Raw genomic sequence first — 12,366 nt, forward strand, 5'->3', positions numbered from 1 at the left:
GCTCTCCCGACATTGAACATCTCGAATTCCAAAGGAGTTCGACTTCCGGCTAAACACTTCTCACATCGTGGATGATTTTGACCATCAATCCCTTGGATACTAACCGATTCCTCAATAATACCATAAACCCGAAAATTCGAACGAATGAAATACCATAATTTATGTGAACAAGACTAGAAGATATAATACTTCATAACAACCATAAGATAACAAGATACCAAGAAGGAAACATACCCGCAGTCGAATCCAGCTCTGCCCGGACCTCCTCTGCTATAAGCTGAAATAGACGACCCGGAGCCCTCAGGGGCTCTGCTCCACCCTGACTTTCACCCGTAATCCTCAAAGTGGCCGGTGCTGGAGCCTGCACCGATCCTACAGAAAGTTGAGGACAGTTGGCCCTCATGTGACCAACCTGATGATACTGGTAACAAATCCTCATATCCTGAACCGGGGCTGACTAATGACAATCCCTTGCATAATTCCCCTCTCTCCCGCACTTGCGGCACGCACCACCAGACCTACAAACTCCGGTGTGACCCTTCCCGCACTTCCCACAAGTGCGGCTGCCCTGACTGCTCAAACTGAAATCAACGGTCTTGGATCGTTTCGGTGTCGGCTGCGACTGTACCGGAGCCTGCCTCTGCTCTCTCAACTGTAACTCGATCTCCAACTCCCGCCGCCTAGCGGCTTCCTGCAACTCCAACAATGTCTCGCACCTCTGCGTAGACACAAACTGCCTGATATCCCTCTTCAGTATACTCAGATATCGGGACATCTTAGCCTGCTCGGAAGCAAACTCAGGGCAAAACATTTCCCTCTCCGTGAACATACTGGTGATCTCCGTCACCGACTCGAAATCCTACTTCAGCTCTAGGAACTCCTGAGCTAATCTCTCCCTCTCAACTCGCAGAACATAGCGAGTACTGAACATCTCTCTGAACTAATCCCAAGAAACCGCAGCTCGTTGCGCATCATAATACGATCCCGTGGTCAACCACCACCAATCCTTCGCCCCGAGCCTCAAAAGGTTCAGAGCACACCTCACCCTCTGATCAACAGGGCATGAACACGTGAAGAAACACCCCTCCACATCTGATAACCATCTCATAGCAACAATCGGGTCCTGAACTCCATTGAAGGTAGGAGGCTTTGTATTATCAAAGTCCCGATACTGAAAACCTCTACCGGTTCCTCCCCCTGCCACTGCTACAACCGATGTAGCCACCGCGGCAGCCGTCTCTGTAAGAGCTGCATAGCGCTCATCAAAATACTCGACCATGGCGGTCTTGATCGACCCAAACAGCTCTGGCAACTCGGTCTAGAACATAACAGCAACCTCATCATGTAGGATCTCACGAATGCTAGCATCTAACTCGTCTGTGCTCATCTTACTGATAACCTCGGGTGGTGCTGATCCACCTTGACTGCCCTCTCCTGCTCTCGATCCCGACCCGGATCCACTATGCCTCGTAACCACCATACTGAAAACCACCGCAAACATCAGAAACCCCCCACTAACCCAGGAACCAACTCTCAACCCAGACAAAGGTCGGTTGTTACTTCCTTGATACGCGTATGGGTCTTGTGCTTTCAGTAGTACGGGCCCATACTACCTTCCACACCTACCCATATTTATATCAAGTATCACCACAACACCCTAGGGAAGAACATGCATAACAAGCACTCAACCCTCACTCCTAGAGGAACACTGGAAATCTCATACAGAAAGAAACCCACGGCTAGTAGGCATCATAAATCAGGAAACTCTATCATGCAATTCCTGAAGATCCCTAGCCTAGTACTACCATGTTGTTCTATCATATCACATAAACAAATAACTTGCATGGTATTTTGGAGTTACTTACTGGCTCCGGCTGATCGTACCTCCGCGTCCTACTTTACTCATTTTGAAAACCATTTTAAATTCTCATTTTGAAAACTCTCCTTGATTTGAGACTGGATTCACACGAATGTTCCTCCAATTCACTCAAACCAAGGCTCTGATACCAACTTGTAACGACCATAAAAATTCCAACCAATTTAAATTTTTTTCAAAAACAACCCAATTTCATAAAGTTATTACAAAACGGTTTTCAATATAATTATTATTAGAGTCTTCCCATAACCATATCATAAAACGTAAACATGAGGAGCGGTACGATCACGCCTTTGCCTTGCCACGGTCTCCTGAAGTACCTGAAACATTTTAAACCACAACTGTAATCCTGAAAGCTTAGTGAGATACCCCCAAAATACCAACCAAATATACCATACACATAACATGCCATATCATAACAGAACATAGAACAGCCATGCACTTCGGGTCTACTGTGTGACTGGTCCGCCGCATCGGGCCTTCAGTCCACGTGGTCCACCCTCCGAGTTTAGCCATACCCATCAAGTCTGCAGTGTGGTTGGTCCGCCCGCATCGGGCTTTCAACCCACCTGGTCCACTCTCTGAGTCTATAGTATGACTGGTCCGCCCGCACCGGGCCTTCAGTCTTCCTGGTCCACTCTTCGAGCCTCAGCACGTTTGGTCCACCCTCGTGGGGCCTACAACCTATCCATACCGCTCGCTGGGCCTTCAGGATATCCGGTCCGTCCTGGGTATGTTGGCCTACAGCACAAAGCAGGACCCGCCTCAACCCAACCCCAGTCAAGCAACCATGTGCACATAAACATATAACCATATAACAATTAATCATCAGTCAACTTATCTAGCAGATCACATACATAACATACTCTAAACAGGATACCGACCTAAACGGTCATTAACATATACCATCCTAACTACCAGGATGCAAACATAGCAAAGCAATAACACAACAACAATACCCAGATTACAATCCGATAAAGTGCCGGCCTTGGTGCCTTAGATCCTATCGATATAGTGAGGATAACTCACCTCGCAACTACCGAAACTATGAACTGAAAAGCAAACTCCCGAATCACCGACTCACCGAAAATCCCGAACTAGCCAACATAGCAGAAATAACCATTAGATCAATCACATTATCCTTCCAAGGGTAAATTGACCAATTACCCTTAACTCAATCTGGTCCAAGACTAAGGCCCATAATCAATATGAAAGGCCCAACACTAGGTAAGCTTTCAAGCCCACTAATGGCCCATTAATGGCCCAATTTGCTACATTGGGCCCAATCCCTTATTGGGCCTCATCCTAAGTCCACAATATATTCCTTGGTCCATATATTATGATTTCTGATGGCCCACTAAGGCCCAAATACCCAAACATGCCCCAAAACGTGGCCCAAAAATCATGATCCATACAGACAGATTACGCGGGGCGTACTTCAACGTACACTTAGCGTACCAGCTCTATGACGAGTACGTTGGGCGTACCTGGATGTACGCTCAGCGTAGTGCTCTGTTAAGTCATTTCATCATTAAGTGCTTACTACTCCATTCCAAGGGCTACAAACTCAGTTCCATGTCTTATTTCACGACTTAAACCACAAAGTCACTAACTTGGTGACTTAATATGGCTCAAACCAACTCAAACTTCCAAAATGATTTTCTACATCCAAGAAGAGGACTAGATCTCATGCATGGGCTTAATAGAACCCCAAAGGTTGGAACTTTACTGCTTATGGGACTCATATGACTCTAAGGGAGGCAACCCTGGTCTTAGAAACGAGCTTAACCCGCCAAGACCCAAACTTGGGACCAAAAAGGTCCATAAACTTGAACTAGAGGAGATCTAAGAGATTAATCATCAAGCTCAAGACTTTTTACCTTGCAGAGGTCCGCAATGAAGCACTTAACCCATATCTACAAGCTCTAGCTTCAAAGGTTCCTCCTTGCCAACCTTCTTCTCCTTGCTTCCAAGCTTTAACCCACCAAAATGGGTTCTCCAAGGTCAAACAAACCCAACAATGGAGGTGGGATGGCTCTCTAGGGTTTTTGAGGGTAAGAGAGTGTTTATGGAGGCTAGGGTGAGAACCATTATGTTCCTTTTTTAGTGCTTAACCCAAAAATTAGGGTTTTGAGACTCTGAGCGTACGTTGGGCGTACGCCTTGAACACCCGCGTCCAACTTGCCCCATTACGCTGGGTGTACCCACGAGTGTCCCATCTTGCATGCATGGTCTTTTTCTTCACTTTTCCCATTATGGGCCATAAATGTCAATATCTTTAAATTATCATAACTCCTTCATTCTAGATCCGATTCTGTTGAACTTTATATCCACGGAAAGGTGGCGAGAAGATCTTCGCTTCTAGCAGCACACCCCGATCCGAAACCTTCTCGAATAATAACCCATCGCTCATGAAAGACCGAAATGCCTTTACTCTTGATCCCGGGAACCCATCAATAGATATTTTAAGAACGAGGTGTTACAATATTGATGTTTATAACCGTGCAATCATAATAAATGTCTATTTTTACAAAATATATTATGTTGTTTGTTCATTAATCACAAGTAAATACCGCTAGAAAAAATCTCCCAACGGAAGACGGATGGACACATGTGCGCTGGAAAAAAAAACTCCTACAAGGGAGGTCAGGATAGATGAGAAAAGCTACTTCGTCTCTAACATACCAAACGGTGGAACATGGAGGATTTCTGAAAGATCTTCTCCCATTTTGGAGCACTAACACACATTTATGTCGGAGATATAAGAGGCAAAAACGGAAAAAATTATGGGTTTATCAGATTCACTGGCATAAAAGATATCAAAGCCTTGGAAGTCAATCTAAATGGGGTTAAGTGTAGGAACAACATACTTAAAGTTAACATAGCAAGACACAGAAGGAAGGAGTATCATCCCATTACGAGTCACATGAATAAACCTAAAATCCCCACCTCCAGGAACGTAGTGTCGGGCATCGGAGGCTCCGCCTTTGCGGGAAGAAGAACATATACATAGGTCACTGGTATATACAAGTAGAATTAAAAAATCCCCACCCACAACATCAATCAAGAACAAGGAAAGCATGAGATTAGATTGGATATTGGCGAAAACATGGAGAGATGGATTAAAAAATGTACTCTAATTGGTAAGGTCTTATCACTTGATCATCTTGGTCATTTATTGGCTTTGCTCTCTATACGTAGTGATAAAGTGGCGGACGTGAAGTACCCATGGGGTATGAAAGCCATGCTCAGCTTCAATAGTACAATTGGAGCGAAAGAGTTTCTTGCAAATAAGAATAACTCTCAATTTGAGAGAGCAACATAGGTACGAATTGTGGGGTCTACCACTGAAATACTGGTGCAATTCCAAAGGAAGATCATAGCTCCATTCAAAGGCATTCAAGATCGTATGGATCTATCATGTGTCAAACTTGACATCCTTACCAAAACGATGAAGAAACTAAATGATAAATCACGGTTATGGTGACTGGTGGACCAATAACAGTGGGAATCGTGGAATAAGAAGATGAACCCTAGCTACCTTTCAAGTTCGATAATGTCAATGAGCCCTATGAGTAAGAAATAGAGGAAGAATATGAAACTGGTTCAGAAAAGGCCCATGGGGAAGAAAACGATATATACGTAGAAGACAATCACGAAGACAAAATTTCAGAAATCCACATAAATGAGATGGAGGAAGGCGAAATCCTAGATGAAAGTACCACAGATGTGGGGGACAAGCAAGTTGCCCCGTTGCCGGAATCCGGTATCATTTTGTGGTACCGACCAATGTAATTGAGGCATTCCCCGAGGATTGGAACCCATCGAAATACGACATGCGCCAAGCATGCACGTAGAGAAACTGTCGTATTAAGTTAATGCTAATTCAAATCAGATTAGGAACATAACAATAGGGAAGAAGCTCCAGGACCCGATTGATTTATCAAAACCGGACCCTTGTGGACCCGTTATCACACTTAACGGACTGACATCATTCGGATGCTTTGGGCCTTTTCCATTTCTATTCTGGATCTTGGTAGCCCAATGTCGAATATAATTGCTCAAACACAACTACACAAGGTAAAGTCAGATCCACATTAAAAAGAAAAAGGAATAAGAGGTTCTCTGTATCAACCATCATACCCTTCATTATCGATGGTGATGATCGTCAACTCCACACTCCTCCAATGCCAAATACAAGTGAGACCATTACTCGTCCTGCTCGCATCCTAGATTCTCGTGAACAACACCACCCCCTCTTTTCCTTGCGGTTCAAGGCTTGTACCACAACAATTGACAGTGGTTCTAATAATGTCGAATCGGAAACCACCACAACAATTGGGGAGCTCATTGGCTTCAAAGTAAATGCTACGAACCCCGTATCGGCTGATATCCTTGGCAAAAAAAGGTGAGAATATTGTGGTCCAATGAATTTCTTATCACTAAATATATGTGGATTAGGGAAGAACATAAGGTGAAGTGGGTTAGGAAACTAAAGGCAAAACATAGGATTTCTTTTACTGCAATTCAGGATAGACAGACGTTGGATGCTAAGCGTATTGACATATCAGCATGTTGGGGTTCTAACGATTTCGGAGCAAATCATACCAATTCTTTGGGTATTTCTTGTAACATCCCAAAATATTTTTAATAATAGATAAAATAGTAATTCCAATATCATCCAAACATTTTGTAGCACCCGCTTTATTAAATAAATAATTAAAATTAATTGATGAATAGTAGTCATAAAGTTAATAATATTTATCAGTGTTGGTTGCGGGGAGTCAATGACATGATTTAGAGTTTCGGGATGGAAGTTTAAAATTTGGACTTGATTTGTAAGTGCTATCAAAGGCACGACTAATTGGTAAATTATTGGGACTTAATTTGAAGAGATTGTGGAAGCTATAGGGCTGGCAATTCTTGACATGATACGCGACACGACCCGCGACACGATACGAAATAAATGGGTTTGGGTTGAGTTTTTCAACCCGCCAACCCGTTTATTAAACGGGTCATATATGGGTTTCTCAAAAAATAAGCGGGTTGACCCGTCAACCCGTTTATATTCGTAATAAAAAAAATTATTATATTTTTAAACGTATTTATATATCAAGTATTAATATTTAATAAATATTATATAATATATACCATTTATTCATAGACCATTTGATTGTTTTGACATTATTACTCGTGGTGGATGGTCTAAGGTCATAAGTCGTAACCTATAAGGCTAAGTCTGTAACATGTTTCTATGAATGTTTTTAATTTTCATTTGGATGTTTAAGACTTAAATATCTAAAATTTGGACCCACGAACCCAAATCTGACCCATGAACCTGCCAACATGTGAGCCCGTATAAATAAATGGGTTGGTGGGTCATATATGGGTTTATGTTCCAAACCCGCCAACCCGTGACCTGTATAGTTAAATGGGTCGTGTTTGGGTTGACATATTTTGACCCGCCAACCCGCGACACGCCAACCCGAACACGACACGATTGCCAGGCCTAGGAAGCTAGGAGGCTGAATGGTAACTTATGAACTTCATTTGAGAATAATATGTAGAGGAGAGGCTGTTTAGTAACTATTAGACTAAATATGAAAGGAATTATGGAAGCAAGGGATAAAATGTAAATTCTGGACTTATATTGTAAAGATTTGTGGACTCAGGGGTTAAAGGAGTAAATATTAGATTAAATTTGGAAAAAGATCCTATAGGAGGGACTGGATTTGTTATTGTGTGAAAATTTTGTATGGTTGCGAGATTAAACCCATCACACTCCTATGAAGTCTTCATATATAAACATTGTGAAACCCTAACCCTAAACAATGAGGCAGCCACCATACTTGGACCTTTCAGCCGCCACCACCGGACTTCCTCTCGTCCTCCAACCTGTGGAAGCTCCGATCAACTGTCGTCTCCAGTCAAAGTCGCTGCCATTAATTCTTCTTCTGTTAGACGTCGCCTGCTGCCAAACGTCGGTGTAAACTATCAGCCTCCTAGCTGCCATTGGAGTCGAAATAACATGCCATTGTGTCGAGTGTTGTTGTTGTGAAACGTCGTTGTGCCGCAACTGGGAAGACGCGGTCACTATAATCTCCATGTCTTCTTCTTCTTATTCAGCCTGCCGTTGTTGCCTTATCTCGTCACCACCAGCCATCATGGGAGGTGGTTATGAGTTTGTGTGGTATGTGTGTGGCTGCTTGACTGAGAACCAAAAGAAATCACCACCATTACCGTGAGGTGGTGGCTGCTATCGTGAAACAGCTGCTACCGCTGTCGTGCGCCACCAGGTGGGTGGCTGGGTTCGTTTTGCAACATAAAACGTATATGTGCCTGTCTATTGCAGTTAAGTGGTGTTTGTGTGTCGTTTAGCCGGAATTCTCGAAGAACAGCCACCACCACCACCAAGGTGGTGGCTGCCACCATGTGTGTGTGTGTGTGTGTTTATGTTAGTTAGTGTATGTGTTTATTTTTGGATTTTAAGTTGTAATTTGTAATCATGTCGGGAATAATGAAAAGGAAAACTCAAACCACCACCATAGGGTGGTGGTTGCCGCCACCAACCGCCGTGTTGGGTGGCGGTGTGCTTTTGCTTGCATGTAGTTGATTTTTGGATGCTTGCACTAGAAACCCCAACTAGGGTTTAGAAAACCCTAATTTTTGATATATGAGCCTTGGACTTATCGGGACCCACATTTGGGCCACTGGAATTGGACTATGTATTAAGCCCAATCACACCATTGATTTATCTAGTAGAGTGGTGGACTTAATGGATTAATGTAACACCGAAAATTTTCGAAACAAATTTTTCAATTTTTATAAAACATAATTCCATTGATATTCATTAAACAACCATTTTAATTACCCAAACAAGACAATACAAAATCCCAAGATCATGATATCAAGCTCCGAATGTGTGTATGTACGGATCAAGCCAGCGCCTTCCCGCGGTCGTCACTAGTACCTGAAACAATAACATCAACACTGTAAGCACAAGGCTTAGTGAGTTCCCCAAAATACTACATATAACACATATTAGCCACTCGAGGCTATAACTCTGTGGGTCCGTGCACCCAAACTCTGTGAACCCTCGGGTTCTAACTCTGTGAACCTTCCGGTTCTAACTCTGTAAACATGCACAACATCAAGCACATAGAAGTAATGCAGTACAACACATAACATACATAGCATACAAATACTCTATCACATAACTCTGGTTACCTACTCAAGGTAAAGTATAGTGAGAAGACTCACCTCGCGTGTCTCGGTAAATCGTAAACCTGAAATCGCTAATCACTCGACCTGTCGAGCTGTCGTCCCCCTATAGCACAATACACCTCTAATTAACACTTTCCCCACTGGGGTTGACCACACTATAACAAGTCAATCTAGGTCAACGCTGGTCAACGGTCAACGGTCAACTTTGACCGGACTCGGCGAGTACCCAGGCGACTCGGTGAGTCTGGGCGTGTACACCAATTTCCCTGGAATCCTCCCTTGACACGTCGAGCATTCCCTCAACTCGACGAGTTCCACCTGGCACGAGTTGTGGGGCCACCACAACTCAACTCGCCGAGTCTCAAGAACAACTCGGCGAGTCCAGCTAGACTCAGTCCACCTGTCCATTCTGACTCCCCCTTGACTCACTGAGTCCACCTTTCCCAACTCGGCGAGGCCACTCACAGAGTGGTCGGGCAACATTCATGCTACTCGCCGAGTCTGTTCTTCGGACTCGGCGAGTCCATGCCATGCACTGACTCAATCTTGCTCTAAAGGTCAGATCTAGTTCATTAATCCATAGATCCAGTCCCTCCAAGCTCATTTAGCACGTAAAGTTACAATCTTGATGCACATACAACCTTTATATGACCATATATGATGTTTATGACTCAAATACTACAACACAAGGCCAAAGACTCTATTGTCACTCATAAAGCTTGATGAGTGAGGCTCTCTGGACCTCTATGGATCCAGATCCAAGGCCTCAACTCAAAGAGGGAACCAATGGGCATCAAATCATCCCATAAATGACCACCACAAGCCCTAAATTGCATCATGCTTCACTAAACAGAAAATGGTCCGAGATAATACCTCTAGAGTGATGATCTAAGCTCCAAATCCACGAAATAGCAACCTCCTTTGCTTCCTCTTGCCTAGGGTCTCCTTCTTCTTGCTAGATAACACACACAAGATCAAGAATGGCTCCTTTCTCTTCACAAATAGCTCAAGAACACAAGGGTCACTCACTGAGGGTTGGGTGAGCACAAATGACGGCATAAAGGCCCTTTAAATAGGCCTCAAACCCGGAGATTTAGGGTTTCATTACACAGCGCAGACTCGCCGAGTCCATATCCTGGACTCGCCGAGTCCAGGCGCGCACCAATGCTCAATTCCGCGTCTCTACTCGGCGAGTCTGAGCTCCAACTCGCCGAGTCCCTCTCACAATATGACAAAATTAGATTTACAAGATACCTGGTAAAATTCGGATGTTACAATTAAGTCCTTAATGGGTGAAGTGAGAAACACTTAACCCTAATTGTCATTTTATGTGAAACCCTAATTTCACTTGGATATATTGTTGGGCCTTTCTATTGGGCCTTCATGATTGGGTTATTAGTGGGCCATCCAAGAGTAATCATATGGACTAGAATATTTAGATGGGCTTTAGGGTAAGGCCCATATGTGAGGAAAATTGGGCTATAGATGTGCCATAATAGGGCCTTCATGATTATGAGATGTTAGGCCATTAGAAATGTCAAAATTTTGGACTAGACTAAATGGTTGGGACTTTGAATAAGACCATGTAAAGGTTTGGGCCCAATTTGGAAAATCCGTCCATATGTTGGGCTTTGATTCCTAGTTTGACTTTTGGGCCTTTGGATTGGGCCTTAGCCTTGAATCAAGCCAAGATGGGGTAATGTAGCCTGTTACTCTAAGAACTTATGGTTATGTGTTGGGACCCAATTATTAATTGAGTGATGTTTTGATACTGACAGTTCGAGAATTTGTCATCCAGCAGCTAGGATTGTGTCTACGAGACTTTAGTAGTGTGAGGTTAGTTACCTTCGAGTAGAAGTTGGTCGAATGCACCAATGTCGGCCCACTAGTAGTTGATTATAGTTGAGATTATTGTCTTTGTGATAATTGTCTGGTTTGCTACTACATGATATGTTTATCTGCTAGCATGATATGTTATATGTGATAGTGGTAGTAGGAGGGGAATAGTCCTTAAGTTCAGTTGTTAGGACCGAAGGGTAGGTTGGGCAACCCAGATATGCATGATAGTTGTTTATGCTATGTTTGTGTGGTAGTAGTAAGGGTGAGATAGTCCCTAGTAGTCGATTGAGATAAACCGACGGGTAAGTCAATAACCCCATAATGGCTTAACCTGGGTAAGTCAAGCACCCCATAATGGCTTGACATGGGTAGGTCAGGCACCCCAAAATTTTCTGGCAGTATGTTTATGTTATGTTATTATGTGGTAGTGATAGGGGTGAAATAGTCCCCAGTAGTCGGTTGAGATAGACCGAGGGGTATGTCAAGCACCCCATAATGGCTTGACTTGAGTAAGTCAAGCACCCCAGAATGGCTTGACATGGGTAGGTCAGATATCCCATAATTGACTAGCAGTATGTTATTATATGGTGTGTGGTATGATGGGTGAACTCATTAAGCTTCATGTTTACGGTTTTCAGTTTTGGTTTCAGGTACTTTGATTTTAAAGGAAAGGAGTCGGCTCGATCGCAACGCATCACACCATGTTTCCGCACATGAGATCTTTGGGATTACACTCTGATGTAGTTTTATGATACTATGTTTTGATTATTGACACTTTGGTTTTGACATGAGATATTATTATGAATGTTTTTATACTGTTGGTTTTATGTAATAACTTAATTAAAATGAAATTTTTGGACTTGAATTTTGGGATGCTACACATTTCAAATAAAAATTAATGTATCAATTGTCTTAAAATCAGAGTAAAACATCATAAAACGAATCCCAATGGTGTGTGTGATGCATTCAACCCAAGCCATTCCCCTTGCAACCGGAAGTACATGAAACATAAACTAAAAACAATAAGCACAAACCTTAGTGAGTTCCCAAACTACCCCATACCATACATAAATAATCACATAGTGGGCCTCCACCCGACATCGGGCCTTACCCGACATCGAGCCCCGCTCGTTATACAAATATGTTGTTCTCATACCTCACCTGTCACTGGGCCTCGTCCGTTATACACATACAATCAATATCATATAATAATGCTAACACATATAGAAATCATAAATAGCAACATATGTTCCAACCCTCAGGCCTCGCCTGGCATCGAGCCCCACCTGGTACGCATAGCAGTAGATAACACATGAAAGGTTCACGCAGACTCCTAGCCTCCTAACATATCTACAAGGGTCGGCATTGGTGCCTTAGACCTGCTAAAACCAACGAGGAGAACTCACCTCGAAAGTTGAATCTCACAT

General features: G+C 43.2%; 1 long non-coding RNA gene across 1 annotated transcript; it reads left to right on the forward strand.

Moving 5' to 3' along the window:
- Positions 1-5,998: 5,998 nt before the first annotated feature.
- LOC145033749 (uncharacterized) lies at positions 5,999-11,804 on the forward strand. The gene is made up of 2 exons (XR_013677686.1): positions 5,999-6,284; positions 11,590-11,804. It is a non-coding gene; the product is annotated as an uncharacterized LOC145033749 (long non-coding RNA).
- Positions 11,805-12,366: the final 562 nt, after the last annotated feature.

Source organism: Lactuca saligna, chromosome 3 (assembly GCF_052625555.1).
Source record: "Lactuca saligna cultivar CGN05327 chromosome 3, ASM5262555v1, whole genome shotgun sequence".
In the NCBI taxonomy this organism is placed as follows: domain Eukaryota; kingdom Viridiplantae; phylum Streptophyta; class Magnoliopsida; order Asterales; family Asteraceae; genus Lactuca; species Lactuca saligna.